The sequence below is a fragment of the Pteropus medius genome, unplaced genomic scaffold (genome assembly GCF_902729225.1).
Source record: "Pteropus medius unplaced genomic scaffold, Ma_sr-lr_union100, whole genome shotgun sequence".
Lineage (NCBI taxonomy): Eukaryota > Metazoa > Chordata > Mammalia > Chiroptera > Pteropodidae > Pteropus > Pteropus medius.
The window spans coordinates 16,931,500-16,957,341 of NW_024351073.1; the positions used below are offsets into that span (position 1 = coordinate 16,931,500).

Sequence of the window (25,842 nt, forward strand, 5' to 3'; positions counted from 1 at the left end):
AGGAGGCAGGCTTGGGCTACATCTCATTAGGCCTCATAGACTCTGCTACAAACTTTGATTTTTACCTCCAGGCGACACTTGAAAAGTTTCTCTTCTCTCTCCCAACTCTCTGTTTCCTCTCTTGTTCTTCTTTTCATGTTTTTATTATTATTTTTTTTAGCAATGTTACATAATTAATGGACATCACAAGTCTACTTCCTTTGTCAGCAAAATTTAGTTGGTACCAGTTCTACGTCAAACACTGGGCTAAACCCTGTGGGTTAAACATAAATAGGTCACGTAGTGGGTTGAAGAGTGTTCTCCCCCAAAACTATGTCTCCCAGAACCTCAGGATGTGGCCTTATTTGGAAGTAGGGTTTCCTGCGAATGTAGTTAGGTAAGTGAAGATGAGGCCATGCTGGATTAGGCTGCCCCTCAATCTAGTAACGGGTACCCTCATCAGAAGAGGAGAGGGCCCAGAAGGACAGGGAAGAAGGTCATGTGGGATGGAGGCAGAGGCTGGAGTGATGTGTCTGTAAGTGAAGGAACTCTACAGACTGCCACGGGTCACCAGAAGCTAGGGAGAGGCAAGGAATGTTCTTCCTGAGAGTCTCAGAGGGAGTGTGGCCCTGCGGACACCTTGATTTCAGATTTCTTGCCTCTAGAACTGTGAAACAAGACACTTCTATTGTCGTAAGCCATCCGAGGTGCGATCATTTGTTATGGTGGCCTAGGAAACTAATAAAGGAAGCATCTCCTTGCTCAGGTAGCCACAATGAGTGCAGGGGACGAGCTGTGTAAATAGAAGTCAGAGTATGTTAAATATTATAACAAGTGAATATCTAAAAGCATTACAGAGCCTTCAGAATACCTCCGAAATTTGTTTCCTCTAAATTTCTTTATTTTTCTTACTAGTGCTTCTTCATACATCTATTTCTTAAACTAAATTTAATTTAGATGGGAGGTGGGAAGAGAAGATTTCTCCGTAATCTACGCCTAACTATAGAGTATCCCTCTCTATTTGACAGAAATCAGGCTTTCTGCATTTCTGATTACAACTAAATGCTCATGATATTAGAAGTTTGTTTTGATTATAGCACTTCCTGTCTCAGGTCCCTGCCACGGAACAAGATTGACTCGGACCGTTTATATTCCTGAATCCCCCTCTGTCTTTGCTTTTCTTATGTCCCCAGCATCTCCCAAGAAAGCCCCTTGAGGGCACGCCTCTTGCAAAGGCCTGTCCAGCTATCTTTATTTGAAATAAATTCTCCTTCGCCCCTATACTGTAATACCTTTACTCTAGCATTTGCACAGGTTGTTATATATTATAAATTCGTCATTGGGGATTAGCTTTTAGTTATTTTATTAGTTTTCGACGGCCGCCATGACAAATTACCACAAAACTAGTGCCTTAAAATGAGAAATTTATTCTCTCACAGTTACAGAGGCCAGAAGTCTGAAATCCAGGTGCAGGCAAGGCCCACACCTCCTCGGAAGGCTCTAGAGGAGAACACTTCCTTGCTTCGTCCGGCTTCTGGTGGCACCAGGTAGTCCTTGGCTTGTGGCCACATCACTCCCATCTCTGCCTTCATCGTCACATGGACTTCTGCTAAGTGTTTCTCTTCTGTGTGTCTCTTACAAGGACATATGTCATTGGATTTGAGGCCCACCCACAGAGTCCACGATGTCCTCGTCTTGAGATTCTTAATGACATCTGCCATGACCTTTGCTCCAAATGAGGTCACATTCATAAGTTCTGGTGTGTGGAACGTGGATGTACCTTGTAGGTGACCCACCGTTTCAGCCACCACACTTATCTTTGCAGCCATCTGAACCTAAAAGTTCCTTATGCGTAATATACACTTGGTAACTAATTTTTTGATTAAATTGAATCAAGTTAAACTTTTGGATACAGACTTAAGACTCTCTACAGACTACTCAATTTACTTTTTACTAAATATATCGAACTCACTGTAAACCACAAACTCCATTCCTGGGGTACGACTTTATATTAGATATTGGATGCCTCTTCCAGTACCAAAGAGACAGTCGGCACTGTAAGTATAGAATACACTGACAGAGTCCCGAATACTCTCGTGACATTCAGAGCACCTAATAACCTGACAGGAAATAGAAGGGCAATTTCAGAAAATAGGAGATATCAAAAAAAAAAAAATCAGTGATGATACTCAAAACCTTGTTAGGTAAAATCTCGGCCGCGATAGACCTAATTGGAATTCCAGTTCTACTTATTGGTTGTCCAGCCATGGCACGTTCTTTATTTCACTTTTATTTTATTCTTAGGGGAAGGAAGGAAGGGAAGAAGGAAGCAAAGAGGGAGAAAACAAATAGAAAAACTACCCCCTCTAATGCCATCTACCTTTAATCTGTGTTGCAGTACTGATTGAGAATTCACCTATAGAGATGTCTATCAAAAACGTAGAACTTGCGAGGATTCCCTAGTTACTAGCACTTGCACTCGGAGAAAACAAGTTCTAGAGAATTAGGTCATAAGCAGAAGTTATTTTTTTGTGTTGCTTTTTTCTGCTCAAGGACTCACTTTATAATGACCGTCTCACCCAATTAGTCAATTTTTATAAAGTATTTTTTATAAAGTAATTTTTTATAAAGTATTTTCTGTTTATTATGAAAATTAAGAAATGTCATTGTTTTACAGATGCCACCAGAGCCACATGCTATTATAGCCAATAAGGGATTTCACACTGCTGGAAAGTTAGAGCAAACAGGCCACAATATATACCAGATGCAGCTGAATGGAGACGTAGCTTAAAAGGATTTAATCGAAAATGTCCTGAATCTACTTTGCCCGAGAATTATCACTGCAACAGTACACTCTTTGATATGGTAATACAGCCAGCTGCTAGTTCATCTCTGTTTCCAACATGGTAATCCATATTGCTTTTCATCTTTCCATCAAGCATGTGACTTTTATGAGGGCTCACAGTTCCATGTATGAGGCTCATTTCTTTCTTTTAATTGGGAGTGGGGAAGCAGTGATTGGCTTATACTTTTGGAAGCACAGAAAGATGAAGTTACCATCCTCATTGACTATTTCTCTTCTCCATGTAAAATACTCCCAAGTATCTTGTCTGAGTTGATAACCAACTGATGCAAAGGTGACCAGGTAGCTTCTGGAAGCCTGCCCCATACTCTACACGTGCGCACATGTGTGTGCGTGCATGTATTCGTGTGATGCACGTGCACATGTGGAGTTCGCTCTGTGCAGTCTGCCCGCAGTTGTCAGCTTCCATCCACTCTTTCTTCCTGACTGTTTGGTGAAAGCCATGTGGAGCACCCAAATGTCTTATATATGTGATGGGAAATTATGAAGGCTACCTCATGATTATAAGCTGTTTTTCTGAAATGCTGTTAATTGCATGACTCTTGTGCTGGTGGGACAGAAGCTTGCTTCATCATGCCCAAGGCTTTTATGAACTCGATTCATGGGAATAGGTATACTCAACCCTCAGATACATAAAGGAGCAAAAGAAAAGGAATATAAAAACACGGGAGAAAATGACAGTGGTGATTATTTCATATAATGCATTTGTGCATGAGTAGATATTCTTAAATATCCTCTCAGTAACAAATGGCAGCATAGCACGCAGGCCAAAAAGGGAAGCTCATCACCTGTGCTTCTCCATAAGCCTAAATGAGTACAGACTCATAGCAGTCACATGACTGGTCCAGGTCACCAGAGAGAGTGACGACAGAGTCGTGCTTGCCCTGCTTGGCTTTCTCTCATGTCTACGCAGCATCACGTTATATTCTATAATGTGACCCTTATCAAAGCAATGACCGTAATACTGATGAATAGTGAGAAACCGCTACAACGACGTAGGCTGCGGGAGGAACATTCGCTGCAGATCACCGAGCGAGTGTTTGGGGTCACCGTGCTGATGAGAAATTCTCAGAACTCATTCATCGTGCCCCACATCCCTACTGTCACTGTCCAAAGTTCAAGCTTCCCGTGAGATCTGACAATCGCCATTCCCATTCCCACACATCCCATCTCACGACCCGGAACTCCACAATTCCGATCCCTGCTGAGCTTTTCCACGATGCCGACGGTGCTCTGGGTCACGGATCCAGCACACGCCGGCACCTCCTGAGCGACTCCGGCGGCTCCCTTCGCCTCTGTGCTTTCCCCGGGGCCGTCCCCCGAGCACACTCCTTTCTTCTGAAAACACTATTTTCTCCAGTATTCCGGGAACCTCCGGGCTGCCAGTTAATCTTATTGCTACTTCCTCCTTTCAAACACCTACCCGCTTTGTTCTTGCGACGTCTCGCTCTTTTGAGGCTCGTAACAACCGCCTACACCACACTCCCCTCTCCTTCCTGTCACGTTGGTTATCACGATGATCCCTCTTGTTGGTCACTTCAGCATCCAGTATCCTGGCCTTTCGGTCCCTTAACCTCACCTCCAGTGATTTTTTCCTTCCACCCTACCCTGGTCATCTACCCCCAAAATTCACGCCCGGGCTCTTCTCATCTCTAGGAGCAGCATCGCATCCTCGTTCTCTACCACCCCTCCTGTCTTCCAACTCACTTGCTGGAAGCGATGGCAGCTCCATGATTCCGATTCTTCACCTGGACGGACACCCTCGTTTACTAAACCCACCGCTTTCTCACTACTCACCAGCCAGCTTCTGTTTTCAGTTCCTCCGTTGCCCAGCCTAGATTCCTTGGCTCACCGCCATTTTCGCTTGCATGCAAACATCACCACTCTCTCAGATTCACCTGCCCAAACTGTCAATCTCATCGTTCCTACCTTCTACCCTCTATCTGCCTGCATGATAGTTGATTTATGTTGTCGGAGAAAATCACATAGCTGTTTGGTGCCACTTTAAATTTACGACTGCAAATGTCAAATAAAGCTTCAGTGATGCCTGGCAAATCTACTACACTTCCTGTCTAAAATCACTTTTCTACTTCGTGTACCCTTTCTTCCTAAACACTTCCCACCAGCTGAACACTTCTCCAATTCTCACCTCTGTCTTAGAACGGAGGAAATAGCCCTTATTCACTTTGGCTGTAGATCTCATCCTTCCTTCCTTTCTCAAGAATTTTGCTTCTTTGATCTTTCTCTGTTTCTCCTGTGTTACTAATCTCTCCATCTCAACTCTTCGGTCCTATAAACATGAAATGCACACTCCAATCTCTCCACTTAAAGAAAAGGTCTTCCCTCAACTCCTCAGCGGTCTTCAGCATCGGCCTATTTTTATGTCCTCCTTTCCAGCCATACTTGCTTGTCAAGAGATATCTACAGGTGTGGTCTCCACTTCCTGGTTTCTCAATTACATTAAAACATTTGCTTTGTTTTTAAATCAAAATAAGGTACTTACAGATTTTAAAAGGTCAAGTGCTTTCTCCTCAGAGGCATCTACTTGAAACTCCTATAACTAAATCTCCTGTGATTTACCTTAAAGAACATATTCACAAAATACATTTCTTTTTCTTGATTTTAGACATCTATATTAGCTTCTTATTGCTGAATATGCCATTTTACTCTTTTTTGTACACCAACCCTCACACACACACATTTCTTTCCCCATCTCCCCAATGTTATTATATCATACTTTTTAGTTAAACCATTATTCAGTGGTATGGCAATACAATTTGTAAACAAGATTGTGGTGTAATGTGACTGCATTTTATTTTTTGAACAACTTCAAAAAATTTTTCTATAGTTATCAATTGCTTCAATTTTCCGATTATTTTTCTATTTATCATAAACTCAATTTCCAATAAGGTTCTAGCACTTCTCTTAATATATTCAAATATAGTAGGTTTATTATCAGGTCCAATTTCCATTGGACAGATCCTTCCTAGAGTCCTTTATCTTCTGACCCAGATTGGACCATGGAGAGATATGATAAAAGAGGCCCCTGGGAATCACTGTTACAGATGAGCATGCAGTATATCTTAGAAACAGAGCCTGGCCATGAAGTTTAAGGAGGTGATAATGAGACCATGAACAGCTTCAGACCTGCAACAACTTCAGAATAAGTAGAATCAGAGAGCTCCTCCTTTTTTACAGCCAAAAGGAGCTATTGCACCAGAGTGAAAGAATAGAATTTTCCTGGCTTTTTGTTGCAGCATGGCTTAGGCAAATAGCTTCTGGTGGTGGTAAAAAAAATAAAATAAAATAAAAATAATAATCCGATTAAATGACTGCTCTGGCTCATTGATTTGTGTACTGAATTCCAGTCAATTTATTGCCATACTAAATTCTTCAGCATATTCAAACTGTTAATATAGATTAACTGAAGGGCAAAGTTTTGTGAAAAGTGTGAATAGAAAAATCATTTTTATCTTTTGCAGAGTAATTTCAATCACAATTCTCAGAATTTTTACTCTATCTGCTTTCCTAAGCACATAGAACTCACTGGACCACCTATCTTAGAGGTGCTCATTGAATAAACAATATGGTTGTGTCAAACCTCAAATCCATTCTGATCTCTTGGGAACTTTGAAAATGGCTTATGGAATTAATATGCTTAACGAGTTGTTTTTCCTTTCCCTAGAAAATACAGCAGGTAACCTTTGGTCAATTCCAACCCAAATTATGGCATATTCTGAATTAGTAGAGTGAGAATGACTTGCAATGTAAAAAATATATAAAATATAAAAATAAAAGGCATAAAAATTTTTATATATTTTCCTGGATTTTCCTTGAGACTCCTTCCATTAACACAAATATGGCGTCTTTCAGTTCAATAAATGTAAACAAGTTACCATAGCTAACCTTTGGCCTCTTACTTTAAATAAGTGCTTATACTGAATATTTACCATTAATTTGCTATTTATTAGTGAAACGAACCAGAATTTGCTTTGCTTTCGACACAGAAGTACAGATACAGTGTTGGAAATTGTAACCCAGTTACTCACCACCCCCCACGACCTTCTTTGCAGATCCAGGCTTCCTTTGCCCTCTCCTGTTCCAAAGGCTGACTGCGCAAAGAGAATCACTTATTTTATTCAATACCCACAAGATGTGGCAATTAGTGCTCAAATATATATTTGACAAACACAAGTAGCATATCTGGAATGAAGTGGGCATGATTAGGTTTGAGGAGAAAAGAACAATAAATGGAAATTTCAGAAATCATTACTAAAGAAACAAGCATTCCAAGAATAAGTGGTTCTGTCTTTAAAATGAATTGCTTTTTGAATTCTGCTACAGAATAGATTTTCCATGAAGATTTCTTGGACAAAAGTTATAAATCAATAGCTAAAGCAATTTTTAAAAAGACCATAGAGATGTCTACTGTTTAACCTCACTATATTGCGATTAGTTTGTTGAATGTATCTACAAGACTTTAAAATGCTCAAAGACACATACTCAAACTTACTTTGTATAAATTATGACTTAAATACTCAAAATTAGTTAAAATCTATGTAAAACGTCATCTAAGTGATTTGAAACAGTGTTTTAAAAATTTATTTTTAATCGTAGCTGACACACAACATTATATTAATTTCAGATGTACAACATAGTGATTCAACATTTATGTACCTTACAAAATGATCACTATAAGTCTAGAAATCATCTGTTATTACCTAGTTATTATGACATTATTGACTATATTGCTTATGTTGTATATTACATCCTCATGACTTATTTTATAACTGGAAGCTTGTACTTACTTCCTTTCCTCTTTTCTCCTCCCTCTCATATCACTGGCAACCATCACTTTGTTCTCTGTATCCATGTTTGTTTCTGATGAAACACCTTTTTAATGGGCCATGGATGGTTTTCCTTAGAACTCAGAGTGGCATGGAAAGGAACAATTGGAAAACCACACATTACCCAAAAAGGTGCTCCCTGTGACAGACGAGAGAATAATTGCTCCTAAACCACTTTTTCCCATTTTTTTAATGACAGGTTTTGCACTCTGCTCTAGAGGCAGTAATAAGACCCATAATAGTATAAGTCATCAAATGCATTGATAATGATCAATAAGTAAGTATTTTACCCACAAGCTAAGAGAAAAACGAAAAGCCAATTTAAAGTAATCTCAGTGAATTCCAGATCACATAAACTTAGTAGGAAACACATGCTTTTGACCTTGAGAAGAGGGGCTCTGCAGTTGTAAGACATTACTCCTGGTGAGATCATCCCTTCATTTGTACCTTGAGGCATGAGTGATTTTTACTTCCGGCCAAAATTTTTTCTGGCTTCTTTGGCTTTTGCAAGTTTAACCTTCTTAAGCCATTTCAACTGTATTAGAAAGCTGAGCAGAGTGCCTGCAGCTATCCACGCATTCCGTGCCAGGGGGAGAATGGAGGTTCAGGAATTCACCTTACCTATACAGACTTTTGGGCTAAATTTTGGGGATGTGAAGAACTGAGCTGCTTGGCAGGATAAGAAAAACGAACCACTGAAAAAGAAGAATGATGAAGATGAGACCAGTGATTCAGGAAGCTCTGCCTTTGAGAAGGCAGGAGATATGATGTTGACCACAGGTGAAGACCTGATTTTGACAAAGAAGAGGGACATTAATTCTTAGGAGAAGAGATCAAATCAGTGGTTCTCAGCCCACGTTCTTAACTTATCAGTCCAGAGAGGGACCAGGCAACAGTAATTTTTAAGAACTCTCCAGGTGATTTTAATGTGCACCCAGGGTCGAGAACTACTTTAAACAAACAAGAGAAGGAAGACTAACATACAGGGAGGTGTTGAGTGGGGAAGTTGACATAGAAAGGATAGAATCTATTCTCTCGGTAATGTAGGAGATGGAGTCATCATCCAGCCAGGAACTGTGTTGAAGAGAGTAGCGGGTATTGAAAGGGAGAAGGTTAAAAATGCAGCAGGACCTTAATCAGAAATATCCTTTGAATAATCTAAAATATATTACAATGTATGAAAGTTATATAATGATCCCTTATCGTTGAGATAACTAAATTTGCTAAGCATCTTAGATATTCATAAGTTTATACCATAATTACATCATATTAGTTAGGTATAAAATATGGGAAATATATTTATTTGTGGTTGCACTTGCAAATTTTGACCAACTTTGAATAAAGTTGCAATCGAAATACTACATCTTTCCTTAAAATATTGCTCATGTAGGTTTATTTTGTTTGGTTAGTTGTGTGTGTGTTGGGGGAGTGGGATTGTGTGTCCTATTTCCCACATTCCCCCAACATGGCTACAGGGAAGATAATTAGTGGTCCTAGACTAAATGTAATAACAGTGCTCCTTGCACAAATAAATACCATGCCATATAAGAAAAAGTTATTCAACCTTGGATTTTAAAACCAGAATAGGAGTTTGTACACTATATATAGCCCATTTCCTTAAAAGGGAAATTCTTATGTGCCTCCTAAGACTCATGAATTGAGTCAAGCTTTTAAATTTTGATTCAGCTTCTTTCACTATTGAAAACTGTGCCACATGTATTTGTAATTTTGTAAGTCTGACAATCTCATAACAAGATTTGAACAGAGTCATTGTTTATTATTTTATGCTAATTGGATGTGATACACATCGTTGTCAATTTCATTCTTTTACCTTCTACTCGCTTGACTACACATACGAGAAAGACACAGGTGGACTATGGGGAATATGTTATATATATATATTGCTAATTGATGAGTCTCAACTATAAACACTTTTGAAGTGAAAATTCAATAGCTACATTATTTGATATAGTAAAGGTTGACATCCAGGTGCATTTAATTTTAAGCTAGCGGGGAGCCATATTGTAGAGTAAAAATAACACTAGAGGTACAAGATGGTGGCGTGCTCCTAGTTTTACTACTAACTACAAAATGTGACATCAAGTAAGGCTCTGAATATTTCGCATCTCAGTTTCTTCATATGCGAAAGGGAAACAAAAACATCATCCTCCCTCACTAGGTTGTTAAGAGAATGAGTGGAATAATGTGTGTGAAATATATTTTAATGTGAATTGTCTTCAGTTTAATTTTCTATTTTGGAAACGCATTACATTTTTATATTGAGCTTCCTGAAAACAAAGTACAATAAATATACAGAGTAAGTAAGAAGTAGAGATAAAGATACATATGTAATTAGAGTGCTACAGGTATATAAGGATTACACACCAAAACTCCAAATTGGTGGTTCATATATTTAAGTTCTATAAATTCTTATCCTCATAAACATGAGCATTCTCCATTGTTATGTATCAACAATGAACATCGGAACATTTAAAATACAACTTATGAATACACTTCTGAACTCAGTAGGAGTTAGCCCACTTAAAGTTCTTTGCTTTCTCTTGTGTCGATGTGGGTGCCATGGAGTTATAAGAAACGTCTGAGAGAAATTATCCTAAAAAATGTGAGAATTTTTTCCTGCCTCACCATCACATATGTTGAGCCCCAGACGCAATTATCCTTTTAGAATGTATTACAGATGCAGCATTTAGCAAATGGGTGCAAGATGTGTGCTCAGATATAAACTTGCAGGCCAGTGCTAGGGAAAGCTGGCAACAGCTTTTAGCAGGCAATGTTTCTTGTAGGTTGCCAACCCAGATCTTTTATTTTTTTTCCCTGAGAGTTTTGGCAGCTGTCTTCCATCTCTTCAGATTACACTTCTAATTGGTTGTTTCCATGGCAACAAGGACTTTCAACTATAGTCTTCTTTATTAACTAGCTATAAAATGGAGGTATGCCCTAAGCAAAAATGGAATTTTGGGGGTAAGAGCAATTAGGATAAAAACCTACCACATTTTTCTACATGATGCTAATTCTGCAACCAAGAGTCATACACTGACAATTTATTACCCAAGTGTTGGCAGGCATGTACCCCGACTCCTTTCTGTAATGTGTCACTCAACAAAGGGCTCTGGATTCAGATTTATTTATCAGCTCATTTATCATCATCATCATCATCATCATCATCATCATCATCATCAATTATAAGAACAAAACTCTAGTTCACAGTTTGCACTAAGGAAACTCACGACATGTCATAGGTATCTATTTTTAATCCTGAGAAATAATGAAAACTGAAATCTGTTTTAAGCTTTTCTAGTTAAAAAACAAGTAGTTTCAGGTCGAAAATTACATAATAAACAATTGTTGCACCTGCATGTCCCAAATCTCTGGTGTCCAAGTAATTAGCTACAAATTAATAGAGTGTGGAAGAATGAGCAGAATGTTTTCATAATACGATGGAATAGGGTTGCTTTGACAGGTCTTCTTAACATGTAAAAAGACTGCTAGTATTGTTCTAAATTATCAAAAAGTGTGTGCAGCAAACAGGTCTGGCCCATATTCCATTCCCGTGTCTCACAGGAGTTCTGAATTAGTGAAACAAATGTGTAGTCACTGCTTTCTGTGAAATCTGTAGTTTTTCCTAAGAAATAATGTGAGTCACAGACATCCAGCACCCCAAATCTATTCCTGATGCCTATTCCAACCCATCCCTTAGGAATGGAGGTTCACAAGATCAGGAAGTACCGCATAATGAGTATCGCAGATAAGGTCGAGGATCAAAAAGCATAGTTTGCGTTTGATGGGTTGGACGTGGAGAGTGGGAGAAATTCATGGAATGGCTCATTCTCACCATAGTGTGTGGTGGTGGTTTCTATGTGTGTGTGTCGGCCCGGAGGAGGGGCAGGGGAGAGAGGAGGAAAGTGGGAAGGTGGGCGATAACTTCCAGAAACATGATAGAGCTGTCAAAAATGCATGATATAAAAAAAAAATACCGGTGATAAATTACACAAGATAATATTTTCCTTTAAATTATGAATAAAAAAACACTAATTTTGAACATTTTTGTGCAATTCAACTAATCACTACATTTTCATTGTCTGTTTGGCGGGTGTATCCTTTACATTTTTCAATTCACAAATGTCCTACTTCCCTTTAGTTATTTGATATTTATGCAATGGTCAATTGTGGTATTCTTTTTTAGTTACAATTATTTGAAAGTTGTGTCAAAAATATTTTTCTATTTTCTATCTGATAACCTTTTAAAGGCTATGCCTGTCCAACAGCCTCTGTCCATTTTCTACTCTCTGCTTAAGCTCCGTTCACAGCCCTAACTGCTTCTTTCCTCAGAATTTTGGGGAGAGACAGAGAAACTAGACAGAGTCCTCTCATGCTCCAAGGGTCAAGAGAAACAACCCCAGCTAGCAGGTGGTTCAGGACCACGGACAACAACCGCAGAGGCACCTGCCTCCACCTCCACCTTCAAATTCAATCTTCAGGACCTGAGATGGTAAGGAGAAGCCGTTGTTCAGAGCAGTTAGTCAGGGCTTACGTCAAATTTTTATTATTTTTTATTTTTAAGCTGTCAAAATGATCCCTCCAACCAGGTTAACCTGCTTCATTAAAGCGTCATCCCCATAGAACAACACTGGGCTGGCTAAGGTTATCAGGGCAGGTCAGAAATCTGGGCTTCTCATTATAGTGTGGGCACGCCCAGCTCAGAGGCCGAATTTCCAAAGATGAGAACAGGTTCTGAAGACCAGGGTCACAGCCAGGTGAACTTGGAAATAGGCACTCAAAGAACAGTAAACTCTGAAATAAAAACCATATCTCGGGCAATATATGGGTTAGGCTAATAATGGTGCTCCTCTCCCCAAGATGTCCATGCCCTAATTCCTGGAACATGGTAAATGGGATATGCAGATTAAATTAAGGATATTGAGATGAGGGCACCATCCTGGATTATCCCGGTAGGCCTCATGTAATCACAAGGGTCCTTAAGAGGGAGGCAAGAGGGTTGGAGTTAGCAGTAGGAGATATGATGACAGAGTAAGGAAGTTAACAAATCAGGTAGTCTCTAGAAACTGAAAAAAAATCAAAGACACAGATTCTTCTGTCAGAGCCCCAGGAGGAACACAGCACTGCCATCGTCACCTTGATTTAGACTTCTGACCTCCAGATCCAGAAGAGAGTAACTTGCATTTTTTAAGCCATTAAGTTTATGGCAATTTGCTACAACAACAACAACAACAACAACAACAACAACAAAATTGACACAAGAAAAATCCATGTGCAGAGAGAAGGAAAGGGAGTCAAGCAACATGGGAATATTTATGAGCGGGAGGATTTCCAGATCATTACTTCTGTCCATTTCCTTAAACTGACTCGGACATCCAATAAACACGCACTTCCTTCACCATCCACTAGAACAGATTATACAGATGCATTAAAGCACACATTTCACTTCACGCCCTCACTGTACTGTATAATAAACAATGGCAATCAGTATGGATTGTATGCAGACCACTGATAATTTCTTTCATTATTTAAAAATTCTCCAAGTTTTGGAAAAACGTGTGTCAAATGAAATATTTAAAATGAAGCCCAAGGCAATCAGCTTGGGTGGAATGGAGTGCAATGCAAACAAAGGAACATTTTTTATTAATCTCATCTTTCCTTTCTATTTAAATGTCAAGCATTTTAGTCCTTGAAAAGAAGGGTTACACTAAGGTCTTCAGAGAATTGAAGTGGCACTAGAAGGCCATATGCCAAGCTTGAGAGAGAAGGAACCAATATGGAAATAAGAACAATGAAAGGTATTTGGGGTTGGTGCGAATTGTGAGTAGAATTGTGAGTAGAACCAGTTCTTTTCCCCACTAACTCTAATCGTTTAATGAGTCTGACCAAGCGCTGTACTATAATCGATAACAATATTTTTAAAATTCATGCAATCACACTATAAGGAGGGTATTATCATTCTCCTTTTTAATTGGCTTAGAGGCATAAGTAACTGGCCCAGCTGACACAGGCTCTGTGGCTGAGCCAGGGGGTCTAATTTAAAAATACCTGACTCCAAAGTCATGCTTTTTTCAATCATGCCTTTCAGTGATGAGAGTACATAAAGCCTTTTAGTGTAACTATGTGTCTTCCCTGCCCTAGAAAGATAGGGGTTTGTTTGTTCCCTCACCAACGGAGCAGGATTTTTACTGAAGTTGGACAATGATTCAGAAGCCTACAAGCCACCAGACCCCCTTTCTGCTGACACACTAAGTATTCCTCAGATCAGCATCCAAAATTATGAACGATGTTACTACCTGTAAACCTGTGTGCATAGCATCTTCCTTGGGTTTAACTACCTTGTATCATCCAGTGGAACTGAAGAGGAAGTGAAGATTGCTAGAAAAATAACAGTAGAGAGCACGTGTGTCAACATTAGTCCTTATTTTCATGCATAATTTATCAACTGACGATACTTTGAGTTCATTTATGCAGTTTCTTTTCAAAAATTAGTTCATCCTCTGACTTTCTTCTATTAGTCCAGGTAACAGTGGTTATGGAACCAGGGAAGTCCAGTTGGGACAGGCAGCAAATATTTTTGAGTAATAATACCCCAGACCCTTCCTCAGTATTGACTTCCATTGTGATAGCAATCAGCTTTTTAGAAGCAGAGCAGGCTTGGAATCCAGATCTCCTAATTCCCAGTCAGAAACTCTCCAATTTATAAAATCCTGATATCTTCCCACTTCCCAGACTTGAATATGATCCCCAGGGTACTGATGGCCACCTCTCAGACTTTCGAAACGAATCTTCAGTGTAGCACCAACGCAGTAAGTACGTACCCAAGATACTGACATCACACACACAAAGGTACGCTGGACATTATTTTTCTAATTAAAAAGAAAATGAACTAAAGCCCAATAAAATATTCAGAACAGTATTCCTCCATTGTTTTGAATCATCTGATTTCCATTTCAGGGCAGGCAAGGCTACATTTTTCAAGGCAGTGAAGGGTGAAAGTGTCAATACGACGTATTGTTTAGGGAAAAGCTCATGGTGATTAAAAGGTGACAGCAAATGTCACGCATTAGAGCAGACTAGTGAGGTGCCAAGAAGCCGACATCCCCTCTCAGGTCCACTGATGTCTGACAATGTGACCTTGGGCTGCTCACACAGCTGTTGTTGCAGAGAAGGCTTAACTATAAATTACAGGGAAGAAAGCTAGTTCTAACTGATCCACAGAAGATGGGATGATAAAACCAAATCAGAGCTGCTGAAATTCCTTTGTACGTCTTACTTGCTGAGCTATATAGCAATAAGAAAGCCAGGCTTTGAGAAAATCTGGAGTCTTGTCTTGATACAACCCCCACTACTTGGCTAACTCTGAGCAAGTTTCCTCATCTAGCATTTTCACTGCCACGTGGCGCGCACAGGCACACGTGAGGTAGTGTGGTATAGTGGAAAAGGAAGAAGGCTTGCAGCCGGGCATGCTTAGATTCCAATGACAGATTCACTTATACCTGTATGACTGTTCATCCATCTCCATGAGCCTCAGCTTCCCAATCTGTATAATGGGTCGGATGATAATAATGCCTCTATCAAAAGGATGGTTAAGGATGAAACAAAATAGTTCATGTAAATATTGTGGCTAAATTAGAAATGTTTTCAGCTTTGTGCAACAAAAAAACACAACACTGACTTAAACTAATAAGTGTTTATTTTCCTCCCATATCAAAGTGGCTGAACATAGGTGGCTGCAGGTTGGTTTGTCACCTTTGTGCTAGCATCTCTGTAGTTTTCTTGGGCTCTTAGTCATAAGTTGGCTGCCAGAATTCTATACATCATAGCTGTGTTCAAGATAGGTAAAAACAGGGGAGAAGGGAGGAATCAAATGTGTTTGTTCCTTTCATCGGGAAAGGAAAATTTTCTTAGAGAAGCATTGCCTGCATCCTCTCCTTTGATCTTATTAGCCAGAATTGTCTCACATGGGCCAACCCAGATGGAAGGGAGACTGGGGAATCAGCGACCAGGATGAACCGTCACTCAGACTGGGCACATGTGGCCCTGAAAAAACTCAGGGTTCGGGTGGCAAGAAAGAACAGGCAAGGAAATACTGGGAGACAACGAACAGAGTTGGGTACAACCTGGCACCTAATACACCAATTATTAAATATTGCATTTTTCATCTTTCCTCCACTAATAAACTAAATAAATCCATCCAGGTTTAATACTCTGTGATTCCATATGGATTATTTAATTATAATCAAAGACCAATAGTATAGGAGATAGTACTTAAACTCACCTATTTGAAAATAAATATGACAGTGAAAAATCTGATTCGTGGAATATTTTTAACTTTTTGAGATAATTTCATATTTTCAAAGTTGGAAAAATAGCATAACGAGGTCTCATACACACTTCACCCTGCTTCTCCAAATGTTAACACATTATGTGAGCATAGTATGATTATCAAAACAAGGCAAATAACACTGATACAGTGTTTTTAACTAATCCACAAGTCTTACTCAAATTCCATCAGCTGCCCTACTAATATTCTTTTCTGGTCCAGGATCCAACCCCGGATCTCATTGCATTTATTTGTCATGCCTCCTTAGCCTCCAATCTGGGTATGGAGTATATTTAAAACTAGAGATTTTTACTATTTTGATAGAGATAACAACAGAACCATTTGTTTTAAAATCTTTGGAATATGCCATTTTGAATTTAAAAATTACATTACTCTGTGGTGCCTGGAGGATTAAATGGTTGATTTGCATTGTTGATTTGCTTAATATTCTCTTACATCAAGAATAAAAGCACACTTCAGAATAAAATGTATAGATGATCACGCTCCAGATGAGTACAGTATAGATTAATGAGGGCTGTGTGCATCCTATTCTCAATAATGCTGAATTTCTCCTTCGGAGCATTCTCCTGCCCACGACATATATACACATTCATCAGATCATGGTGGTTCAATTTTGAAGGTTCCAGGTGGATGCATTCAAGATATACGATCAAATAGTGATAATCAGCTACATAGATACAGTGTCATTTATTAGAGAATTTTAATAAAAGAGCGCTTAGTGGTCCTTGGAATAGCAGTCTTCTTATGTTCCCCTGTGAGGTGGCAGCTGGCGGCAGAGTGCGTCGCGTGCCACAGGCCATGTGGCAAGGCAGCTGAGAGCGAGCCTGGGCTCCCCACACAGTCTCCTCGCTTCTACGCCCTGCTGCCTGCCTGCTCATGGAACTAGAATGATTTATGATCTTGGCAAACAGATTTAAAAATTATGCCAATATTTTGGATCAATTCCTGGGGGCATTTCCCTAAACGATGCATCTTACTGACTCTTTCACTGTTTACTGTTTTGATAAATTGAGACTTGCCTGCCTTGAAACGAGAGTCGAATGAATCAAAATGTCCACATTTCTGGGCTTTGATATATGTTTACATCTCTATGTTTAGTCCATCCCAGCGTCCTGTGCTGATATCTCCAGCACTGTTGTAGCCACAGGGCACAAGGATGCAGGGCTGAGCAGAGCCTCATTCGGTTCAGGGCTAATGGAGAAACGCAACATGCTGTGAGCACACCACGGTGCCTGTACAGTCACTGGCAATCGCACAATGTCAGAAGAGACCAGCTCACCACCACTCAAAATTCGGAGTGCAGGTGTCCTTCTTTGTTTTCCACTGGGGCTCTACACCATATTTCTATTCCAGGGATTAAGAATTAACAAATCAGTTCCTTTAAGCAAATGATAGGTACCTGCTTTTCAAGTTCACCCTATTTTTAGAGTAGGTCTCAAAACACATGAAAAAAGAACATAGTTTAAAGGTATTCTTCTCCTTCTACATCAATGGGAAAAGAAAAACAATAACAGATTTCTGACTCTGATACCGGCTCAACAGTGACTCGTTAACCAAACCAATGGGACGTACTGTATCTTTTGAATGTTATTATTACGAAGTTACAGAGATAAAAAGGGGCGATTGTTCTTGAGGCAAACATGACAAAAAATTGTAAAAGCATATGAACGTGGCAACATTTCTTGCCACATGTACACTTATTATTCCTTTCTTAGATTAAAAAATCACTTTATAAATAAGCATATAGTTTATTTAAAGATAATCTGTGTATGCTTTTCCTAGTGGCATCTACATTTGTTAACATTTAACTTTTGCGTGACATAATACTGGAACCTGATCATTACACATAAATAACATAATAATGTTGAAAATAATAGTAAATTAATTCACAAAGGCAAGCGGTGAGGAATGAAAATACAACTTCTCCAGGAAATTGCCTACTTTTCTTTCTTTCTTTTTTTTTTTTTTTTTTTTTTTTTTTTTTTTTTACTGCAATGAACCTTCTCCAAATTTTTCACCTAGTCTTTACATATGCGCCTGCTGGCTTTCTGTCTCAGTTTTTCTTTATCCCTAGCGGAGCACCATGCATTCACCACCGAGTTGTAGGGAAACGTATGCTAAGCATCCATCGTGGTTTCGGGTTTAGGAAAACAGCTCCATAATGCTGTCGCCTTCCGCACACTGGAACGGCTGTGATTCCCAGAGGCACATCCAAGCCCCTTGAGCAGGAAATCTGAGCCCCATCTGAATTTTGGTCCTGTGATGTGCTGGGCATTTTATGCTTTGAGGAAAGCAGTGTTAAATTGCTTCGCAGTCATTGAAGGCACTCTTTCCAAGGAAAATAACAGACTTTTAAGACAGACTTTATCATTGACGTGACAGGGCAAAGCAAGGCTGCTTGTCGGAAAGCTGTCCCCTCCGTAGACTGTCGCTCCGTCACAGTAGCACGCAGCAGCGTGCTCACAGTGTCCTGAGTTTCTTCATTAGTGTCTAACGACAGACAACCTCAGTTCTCGTTCTTCTCATTTCTTGGGTTTGGTGAGGGGAGAGAAAAATAAAAATCAAATAGGAGACAATATAGTTTGTTTCCAAAGTTCACCAAGCTCAAGGTTGTGAAGAACCAGGGAGTCCAGGCTCAGGGCTCCGGCGGATCTCTCTGAAGTCCCAGGAGAGCAGAGATGCGTGGGCATGAAACCCCAGGTCCTGCCACAAGCGCAAAACATCTCAGGGAGTGCGGAGTCCCTGTTCACGGCGTTCTCTTCCTGAAACCAGACTGCGATATTTTTGGCACCAAGACAAACCATAAACAATTATTTTTAAAGGGAGGGAAAAGGAAATTACCCACTCAAAAAATTAATGCCGTAGATTACTCAGAAAGCAACGTAAAGGAAATGGAAGAAACAGATTGCTTCCAACGTCAACATAATCCTACCTCCTAAATGCGCCTTCTGTCCGCGCGCACACACATCGTACCTGACCAAGACAATGGACAAAGCAGCCGATAGGGCAGTGGCCGTCCAGAAGAAAAGATGAATGATTTCCACGTTCCCTATCTCTTTCACTTTCCTGTTCATGCAATATTCTCGTACCTATCTAATATCCATGGTCATTTTGAAGCACAAATGACTGATTATTTATTTATTTTTTTTTGCTTCATTCCCTAGCGATTTCTAGCCTATTTTGAGTTTCTAAAGTCTTTCTCATTTGACATTTTGTTAGGTGGGAGTTAATATTTTCATTCGATGAACTCATTGATCTATATAATCCATCATTTAAAAGTTAAGTTTATCCTCACTGCTACCAACTTGCCACTCCATTCTCTCCATCATTTTATTCCAAAAGAGACAGGAACTCTTGCAGTGAACTCCTGAGTAACGCCTAAGATTCCATTTCCTGGCTTGTTCTGGGGTATGGGGCTGACATCTTTGCTCTACAAAATAGTAAGACCCTGGGTCCAGAGTGCTTTGTCCTTCAGTTTTTTTCATCTCATCACATATTATACAAAACCCAAACAAAAAAACCCCAAAAGTCTAAGTTCTGTGGAAATCCCAGGCTATTTGGCTATGATCAGCCTATGAAAAAGCTCAGCAGAAAAAGTTAAAAAAATGGTATCTCCTGAAGGGTGTCTCTCATCAGCTTATTTTTCGCTGCTCCTAAAAGCAGACCGTTCAAATGGAATCTGTGTTACATACAATAAATGTGTGCCTAGAAATAAATACGAGTGACACATATTATGTATTGTAAGGTAAAATATATCTTTAATACCCCTTGTAAGGAAATGCCACAATTAACTGCTCTTCTATGATAATGAATCATCGCAGAATGATTAGCTGCGGTACGTGTGTGCCTTGTAAGTATATGTAACTTGGTGTAGAACTGCCCAGGCAATTAAATAGAGCAGCTGACTCCCCTGCCCCAGCGGGGGACCAGAGGTGCCTGCCATCTCTGCCCTAAATCTGCTTTGTGACTTTCTGGACCTTGGTTTCTTCATCTTTAAAACGCAAGTGATTAGGGCCAGTAATCTCACAGATCTCTTCTGGCTCTGAAGTGACATATATTTATGGCAGTCATTGCCTCATTTATTGACATCACTTAGTAAAATGCTAAGCACTCTGTTTTACTCATATTTCATTTTCCAAGAGAAAGGCCCATTCTTTCCTGGGCACAGCATGCCACTGCTGACGCCAACCTCTACCCTTGACACACTGCTCCCATAATTTCCCCCAGGGGAAATGCCTACTTTTCCATCTAGACATCATGTCTACCAGGCTGTCTTCACCCAGATTTGCTTGCCTTCTCGTTATTATTCTGAAGACACCCTGTGCAAACGTCCTTTATAGGAGCTACCACATGGCTCTGAAATAATGTTTCATATCTGCCTCCTCCCCCGCTCTGAGCTCCTCACCATCAGACCCCAGAGCCTTCAACAGAATTTAATCCCTATGAGGGCAGGATGTTGTCTGCTTTGTTCCCTGTCATGTTCCCAGTGCTCTGGCATGTACTAGTGGCTAAATAAATATTTTCAGAACAGGAAAATGAATGAATACATGAATTAATATTTACTGATATTGACATCATCAGCAACTCTCAGAAAATAGCATATTATAAACATTCAATAAATGATTGGGGGTCATAATAAACAACTTACCTTTCTAGAACATATACTTCTGAGTCCAGAAGAAATATTTATATATATTTATATATTTCGCAAAGCATGATGCCATGGCACAATTATTTTGCTAATAAGTACAAGTAAAAAATGTTTCTTTGAATTTAGAAGCTTGTCAGCGTCAGGTACAGTTATTTCAAAGGCAGTCAATTGAAGTCTGGGAAAAATCACATCTAAGAAGATGAAAAGTAATTTCATTATCACAGACTCCTTTCAAGTCCATGGTTCAGTTTTAACAAAACACAGACGAATTATTATGAAATCATTTGATAGGACTGCATTCCATGTTAATTGTGGATTCCATTCTATTTACACATTACTTTTCATTTTTTAACAAGTTTAAAAATGTGGCCTGACATTTTTAGAATTATGTAGAATTATATTGACATAGGATTATAATAATAACTTCAGCTTCTGACAGCCTTATTTCAATTTCATAAATAGGAAAAGCCTAAAAAAGTAACTTAGTTTATAAAATGTAGCTTCACCTTTGTAAACACCTATGGGTTGATCAAGGATTCATGACGTCTACCTCAGACTTATGTGAGGGCCATGATTATTGTAACGACCCCAAGAAGTGATAATAACCTGTTGGAAAATATATATATTAGTGTATATCAAACATGTATAGTGTCTATTCTGATGATAGACATATATTTTGAAGATTTAATTCAAATTATAATAGCTGTTTGTCATGTTTTATTAATCAATAGATACTAAAATTATAACTCATATAAATCTATGATATAATTTTCTTTTAAAATTTATTTATCGGAATTAGTTTTATTAATTTTTTCTTAATATAAAAGCCATTCAAGTTAATTAGGCTATAAAGATAAATTAAAAAAATACCTACAATCACACAGGACTACATAGGGGCAATCTCTGTAAATATCTGGCAATGGATACATTTTATTAAGTCTACATTTTTACCCCAAAATGGGATCATGCTACTCTGTGACTAACTTTTTCAAATTTAATATGTCGTAGAAAGATTTCCATATCATTAGATATATTCTAGTAACACTTAATGGTTGAAAATAGCCCACTATATTAGAACACCAAAATGTATTTAGCCAGCCTTTGGTAAACATTCACGTATACCAGGATTTTTCAACTTCAACCCTCTAACACCTCGGGCTGGATCATTTTTAGTTTTGGGGATGTGCCCTGTGCCTTGCAGGATGTTCAGTAGCATGGCTGGCCTCCACCCAATGCATGCAGTAGCACTCCTTGCCCCAAGCTGCGACAACCCCAAATTTCTCCAGACATTGCCAAACATTCCTTGAGGGCCGGAATTGTCCTCCGTTGAGAATGACTTCCACAGACAAACAACTGTATACTATGGATTATTTCCATCGAATATTTCCCTTTAAGCTGAACTGCTGGACCAAAGAGTGTGAGAGACAGATCATGTCAGCTCCCCACCAGACAGCATGATGGTGAGATGCTCTGCTTCTCTTTCTCACTAGTATCCTGTTTGAACAGTACCCTGTTTCCTTCTACAAAATCTATGTCAGTTGGAGAGTATTTCATTGTGGTTCAAAAAATGCATATTTAAAAAAAAACTATTGGGAAGACAAACATTTTCAAAGTATGTTTCTGTATCATTTGTATTTGCTCTTCGGTGAATAGTTTTGTTTTGTTTTTCTTTCATGTTAAAGAATTTTCTTTCTTTAGTTTCGTAAGAGTTCTTTATATGTTAAGGTATTGCCACTGAATGTCTTCTGTTGCAAATACTTTCTTTCCATTTTTTCATCTACCTTTATTTTTATTTAGTTATTTTTATGCAAAATATTCATAACATTATATCTGTCCACAGTTGCTTTTATAAATTCTGATCTTAGTATCATGTTTATAAAGTCCATTCCCTCCTCGAAATTATATAAATATTAAACTATATTTTCTTATGATACTTTAATCTATTTTCCCCTAATTTTTTATATTTAAATAGTTTAAGTATTTGACTATTTTTCATTTTTGGAATAATGAGATGATTTTCGAAATATTTTGATATTAAAGAGAGGGGTCCCTGATATTTGGATGAAGGGCACCCCTGGACTAGCTCAGTCACTGTGTTTCTACCTTCACTTGGCTGTTTGAGCCTATGGCTCTTCCTTGTTCTTTCTCCCATCGTTATCATAATTGGATCATGAAAGAGGTGCCAACAGAGCCAAAGAGAATGTAACTGGAGAAAACAAGAAGAAACTGGAACCATTTAACTTATCCGTTCATGCGAGAACAGGAATCATATTGTGGGTAGAAAGGACTAAGCATATAAAGGGGACGACGGAGATGACTTGATGCTGGCTGAATCAGGCCTTAGTCCCACTTAGCTCCATCTTTCAGCCCTTTGAGATTTGTGGAGTGCCTTAAGAGCACAAAGCATTTCCGCATCTGTAACCTACTTCTATCCTCAAAAGAGCCTGAGTGGAAATTCTAGTCATTCTCCGTTTACTAATGAGAGAACAGCAGTTCAGTGGCTCAGAGCCATCGTGCAGCTACTGGGTGACAGAGCTGGAATGCAAAGAAAATCCTCGATTCTTTTGGTATGTTACCTTTTTCCCTATGACAACAACTCCAAATATCTGGTCACAAAGGGTTTTTGTTGTTGTTGTTGAGAAAATAAAGCTATTCAGGGCTCTGGCAGGAATGTAACTCAGCTTTCTGTTTGTCACAGCGAATTGATGTCTTCCGGACTCTGTGACGCTACTTGGGATTAGTGTCTGAAGGCAGAGAGCCTCCGAGGAGCATAGCAAGAATTTGAAACATTCTTCAAAAAATGTTAAGGAATGTGAGCGCCCAGGTCTCAGAGCTGAACAGCTTTAGTCAATTTCCTCCTAATGGCCTCTCGGAATGATTTCACCATCACTTGGATAACTTTTCTTAACCACAAAAGTTACCTTTAAGGAAAAAATAACACATTCTTCTAGGAAAGGATTCTAACGCAGGAGGGAGACGCAGAATTTGAAGTGACAAGGCAGCTATTGTTCATTTTATCCCCAGTTCCTACATCCACACACTGATTTTCTTTCCTAGGTTCACAGAATTATCATTTAATCTATTCTCTGTAGGCACGACTGTCGATTAAACTTCCCACTTCCCACCCTCTTTCCCAGCAAAATACTTAGAAACCTTCATATTTACTCTTCTGCTCAAACTATTGAGCCTAATCCTATATAGACAATAATAATAATAAAAAAACAAAAAAACAAAAAAAACTTAAGCTGGCTATTTCTTTTTAAGTTTGGTAATTAAAAAAAGTTTACCTTTTCTTTCTTATTATTTGTCCATCAAGGCTATTTCTAGTATTAGATAAAGCTCAAGAATACAATGAGCTCATTAAAACATTTGAGAATGAGAAAAGAACAGACTGGAAACTAATCTCTTAACGACTTCAATTATACATTTTACAAGTGGCTCTTGGCAAGTCATTAAAAATGACCCACTTCACACTCATGGAAACCCTTGTATTGTTCTGGAGACTTGATCTCTGAAGTCTTTCTTTACCCCTGTGAAAACAGCACAGCGGGGAAAACCAGAGTCATAGAGCTTTAAACTATCTGCATCCAACACTGATATCTTAAAAAGGGTTCATTTGTTTCAACACTCAGTGATTTTAAGACTTTTGTGATTTACTCGGCAAATCCCTGGCATAAGCCACAGCAAGACAAAGCTATTAGGACTGAACGCTCCAACTCCAATGTCTCTTTTTCTTGGAGACAGGGTGGACTGAGAATAATTTAGTTCCATAGGTATGAGAAATGCTATCAGAATGAGTCTTTCATTATTTGTAACCCTTTGCTATTACCATTTTTTTTGCCCTCTGGAATCATTACTGATTAGACCGCATGTTTACAAATGGATAGCAATAGATGATGACCATGAAGAAGACAAAGAGTAAATGTGCTTTCAGCTAACACTGAAATGCTTGCAAGGAGAGGGTAAGACCGAAATGCATAGTTATGCTATCACAAAACTAAATAAAATAATTCCACTTTACATGAGGGAATTTTTCTTTTTTTTTTGGAGAGGATTACTTTTTTGCTTCCTCTTGATGCAAGTAATTGTTAAATATTATGTATGAAGTGCTTACATTCTTTGGAGAGAAATATATTTGAGTGAAATATTTGAAAACACCATCTAGACTTAGTAGAAAAAAACAAACAAAAAAAAAGAACTTGAGCCAGGTCTTGGGAAAATCCTTTGAGATTTTGGAAACATGAAATCAGTAACTCGTTTGAAGGGTTTCAGGGATAATCCTGGAACTGTGGAAATTCTTGGTACATATGGAAAAAAACAATTTATTTATTTGAGCCAAATTTTCATGAGCTAGATGTTTTTAATGTAACCAGCTAGTAGTGGAGTCTAGAAGCTGACTGTTTCATTCGTTCATTCGTTCGTTGGTTCGTTCGTTTGTTCGTTCATTCATTCATTCATTCATTCATTCATTATTTTCTCTCTACCTCTTTTTCTCTCCCTGTCTCGCCTCCCACTTCACTACTCTGGAAAACCAGGATGCAGTCGATTCAACAGGTGCAACAAGTTTTCTTCCTGGCCTAGGGGTTCGAATGCAATAGGTTTCTTCTATGTGACTTTCTCAGTTTATTTTTCAGCAGTTCTCCTCCCGACAATCTGTAAATTGTTCGTCACATTTCATAGCATTCTAATTGGCTCATAACATGTGTCTGGTTAGTTCTTATTGGTTGAGATTTTGTATTGGCCAGTGATGGTTACTGGCAATTTTCAGATATCATGGAAAATGTTTGCCTTGGTGGAGAAAGGAAAGTAAGGGGCCAAGGATAGTTCTCCTAGATGCATCTTTGGAGAATTGTTTTTGATTAAATTACAAACTGAGGTTTCCTAAAACAATTTGTGTTTGTTGGTGTGCAGAAACTATCTTCCTATAAGATGGGTGGAACAACCTAATTTTTATTTGTAACGGGAGAGAGAGAGATAGAGAGAGAGAGGAGAGAGAGTCATACATGTACACCCCTACACATACTCAGCACAGCTAGCCAGCCCTTTTAAATTCAATTTTTATGGCTGCTCATTCATGCTTTCAATTCCTCCATCTCCCTTCCTTCCTTCCTTCCTTCCTTCCTTCCTTCCTTCCTTC

The 25,842-nt window shown here is 38.9% G+C and overlaps 1 protein-coding gene and 1 long non-coding RNA gene across 2 annotated transcripts in view; both read right to left on the reverse strand.

The window, feature by feature from the left end:
- The window catches only part of FBXL7 (F-box and leucine rich repeat protein 7), a 333,789-nt gene that overhangs the window by 105,658 nt on the left and 202,289 nt on the right, over positions 1 to 25,842 (reverse strand). The window lies entirely within an intron of this gene.
- LOC120586251 (uncharacterized) lies at positions 18,366 to 21,086 on the reverse strand. The gene is made up of 2 exons (XR_005648657.1): positions 20,703 to 21,086; positions 18,366 to 18,827 (listed from the first exon to the last, which is right to left on the reverse strand). It is a non-coding gene; the product is annotated as an uncharacterized LOC120586251 (long non-coding RNA).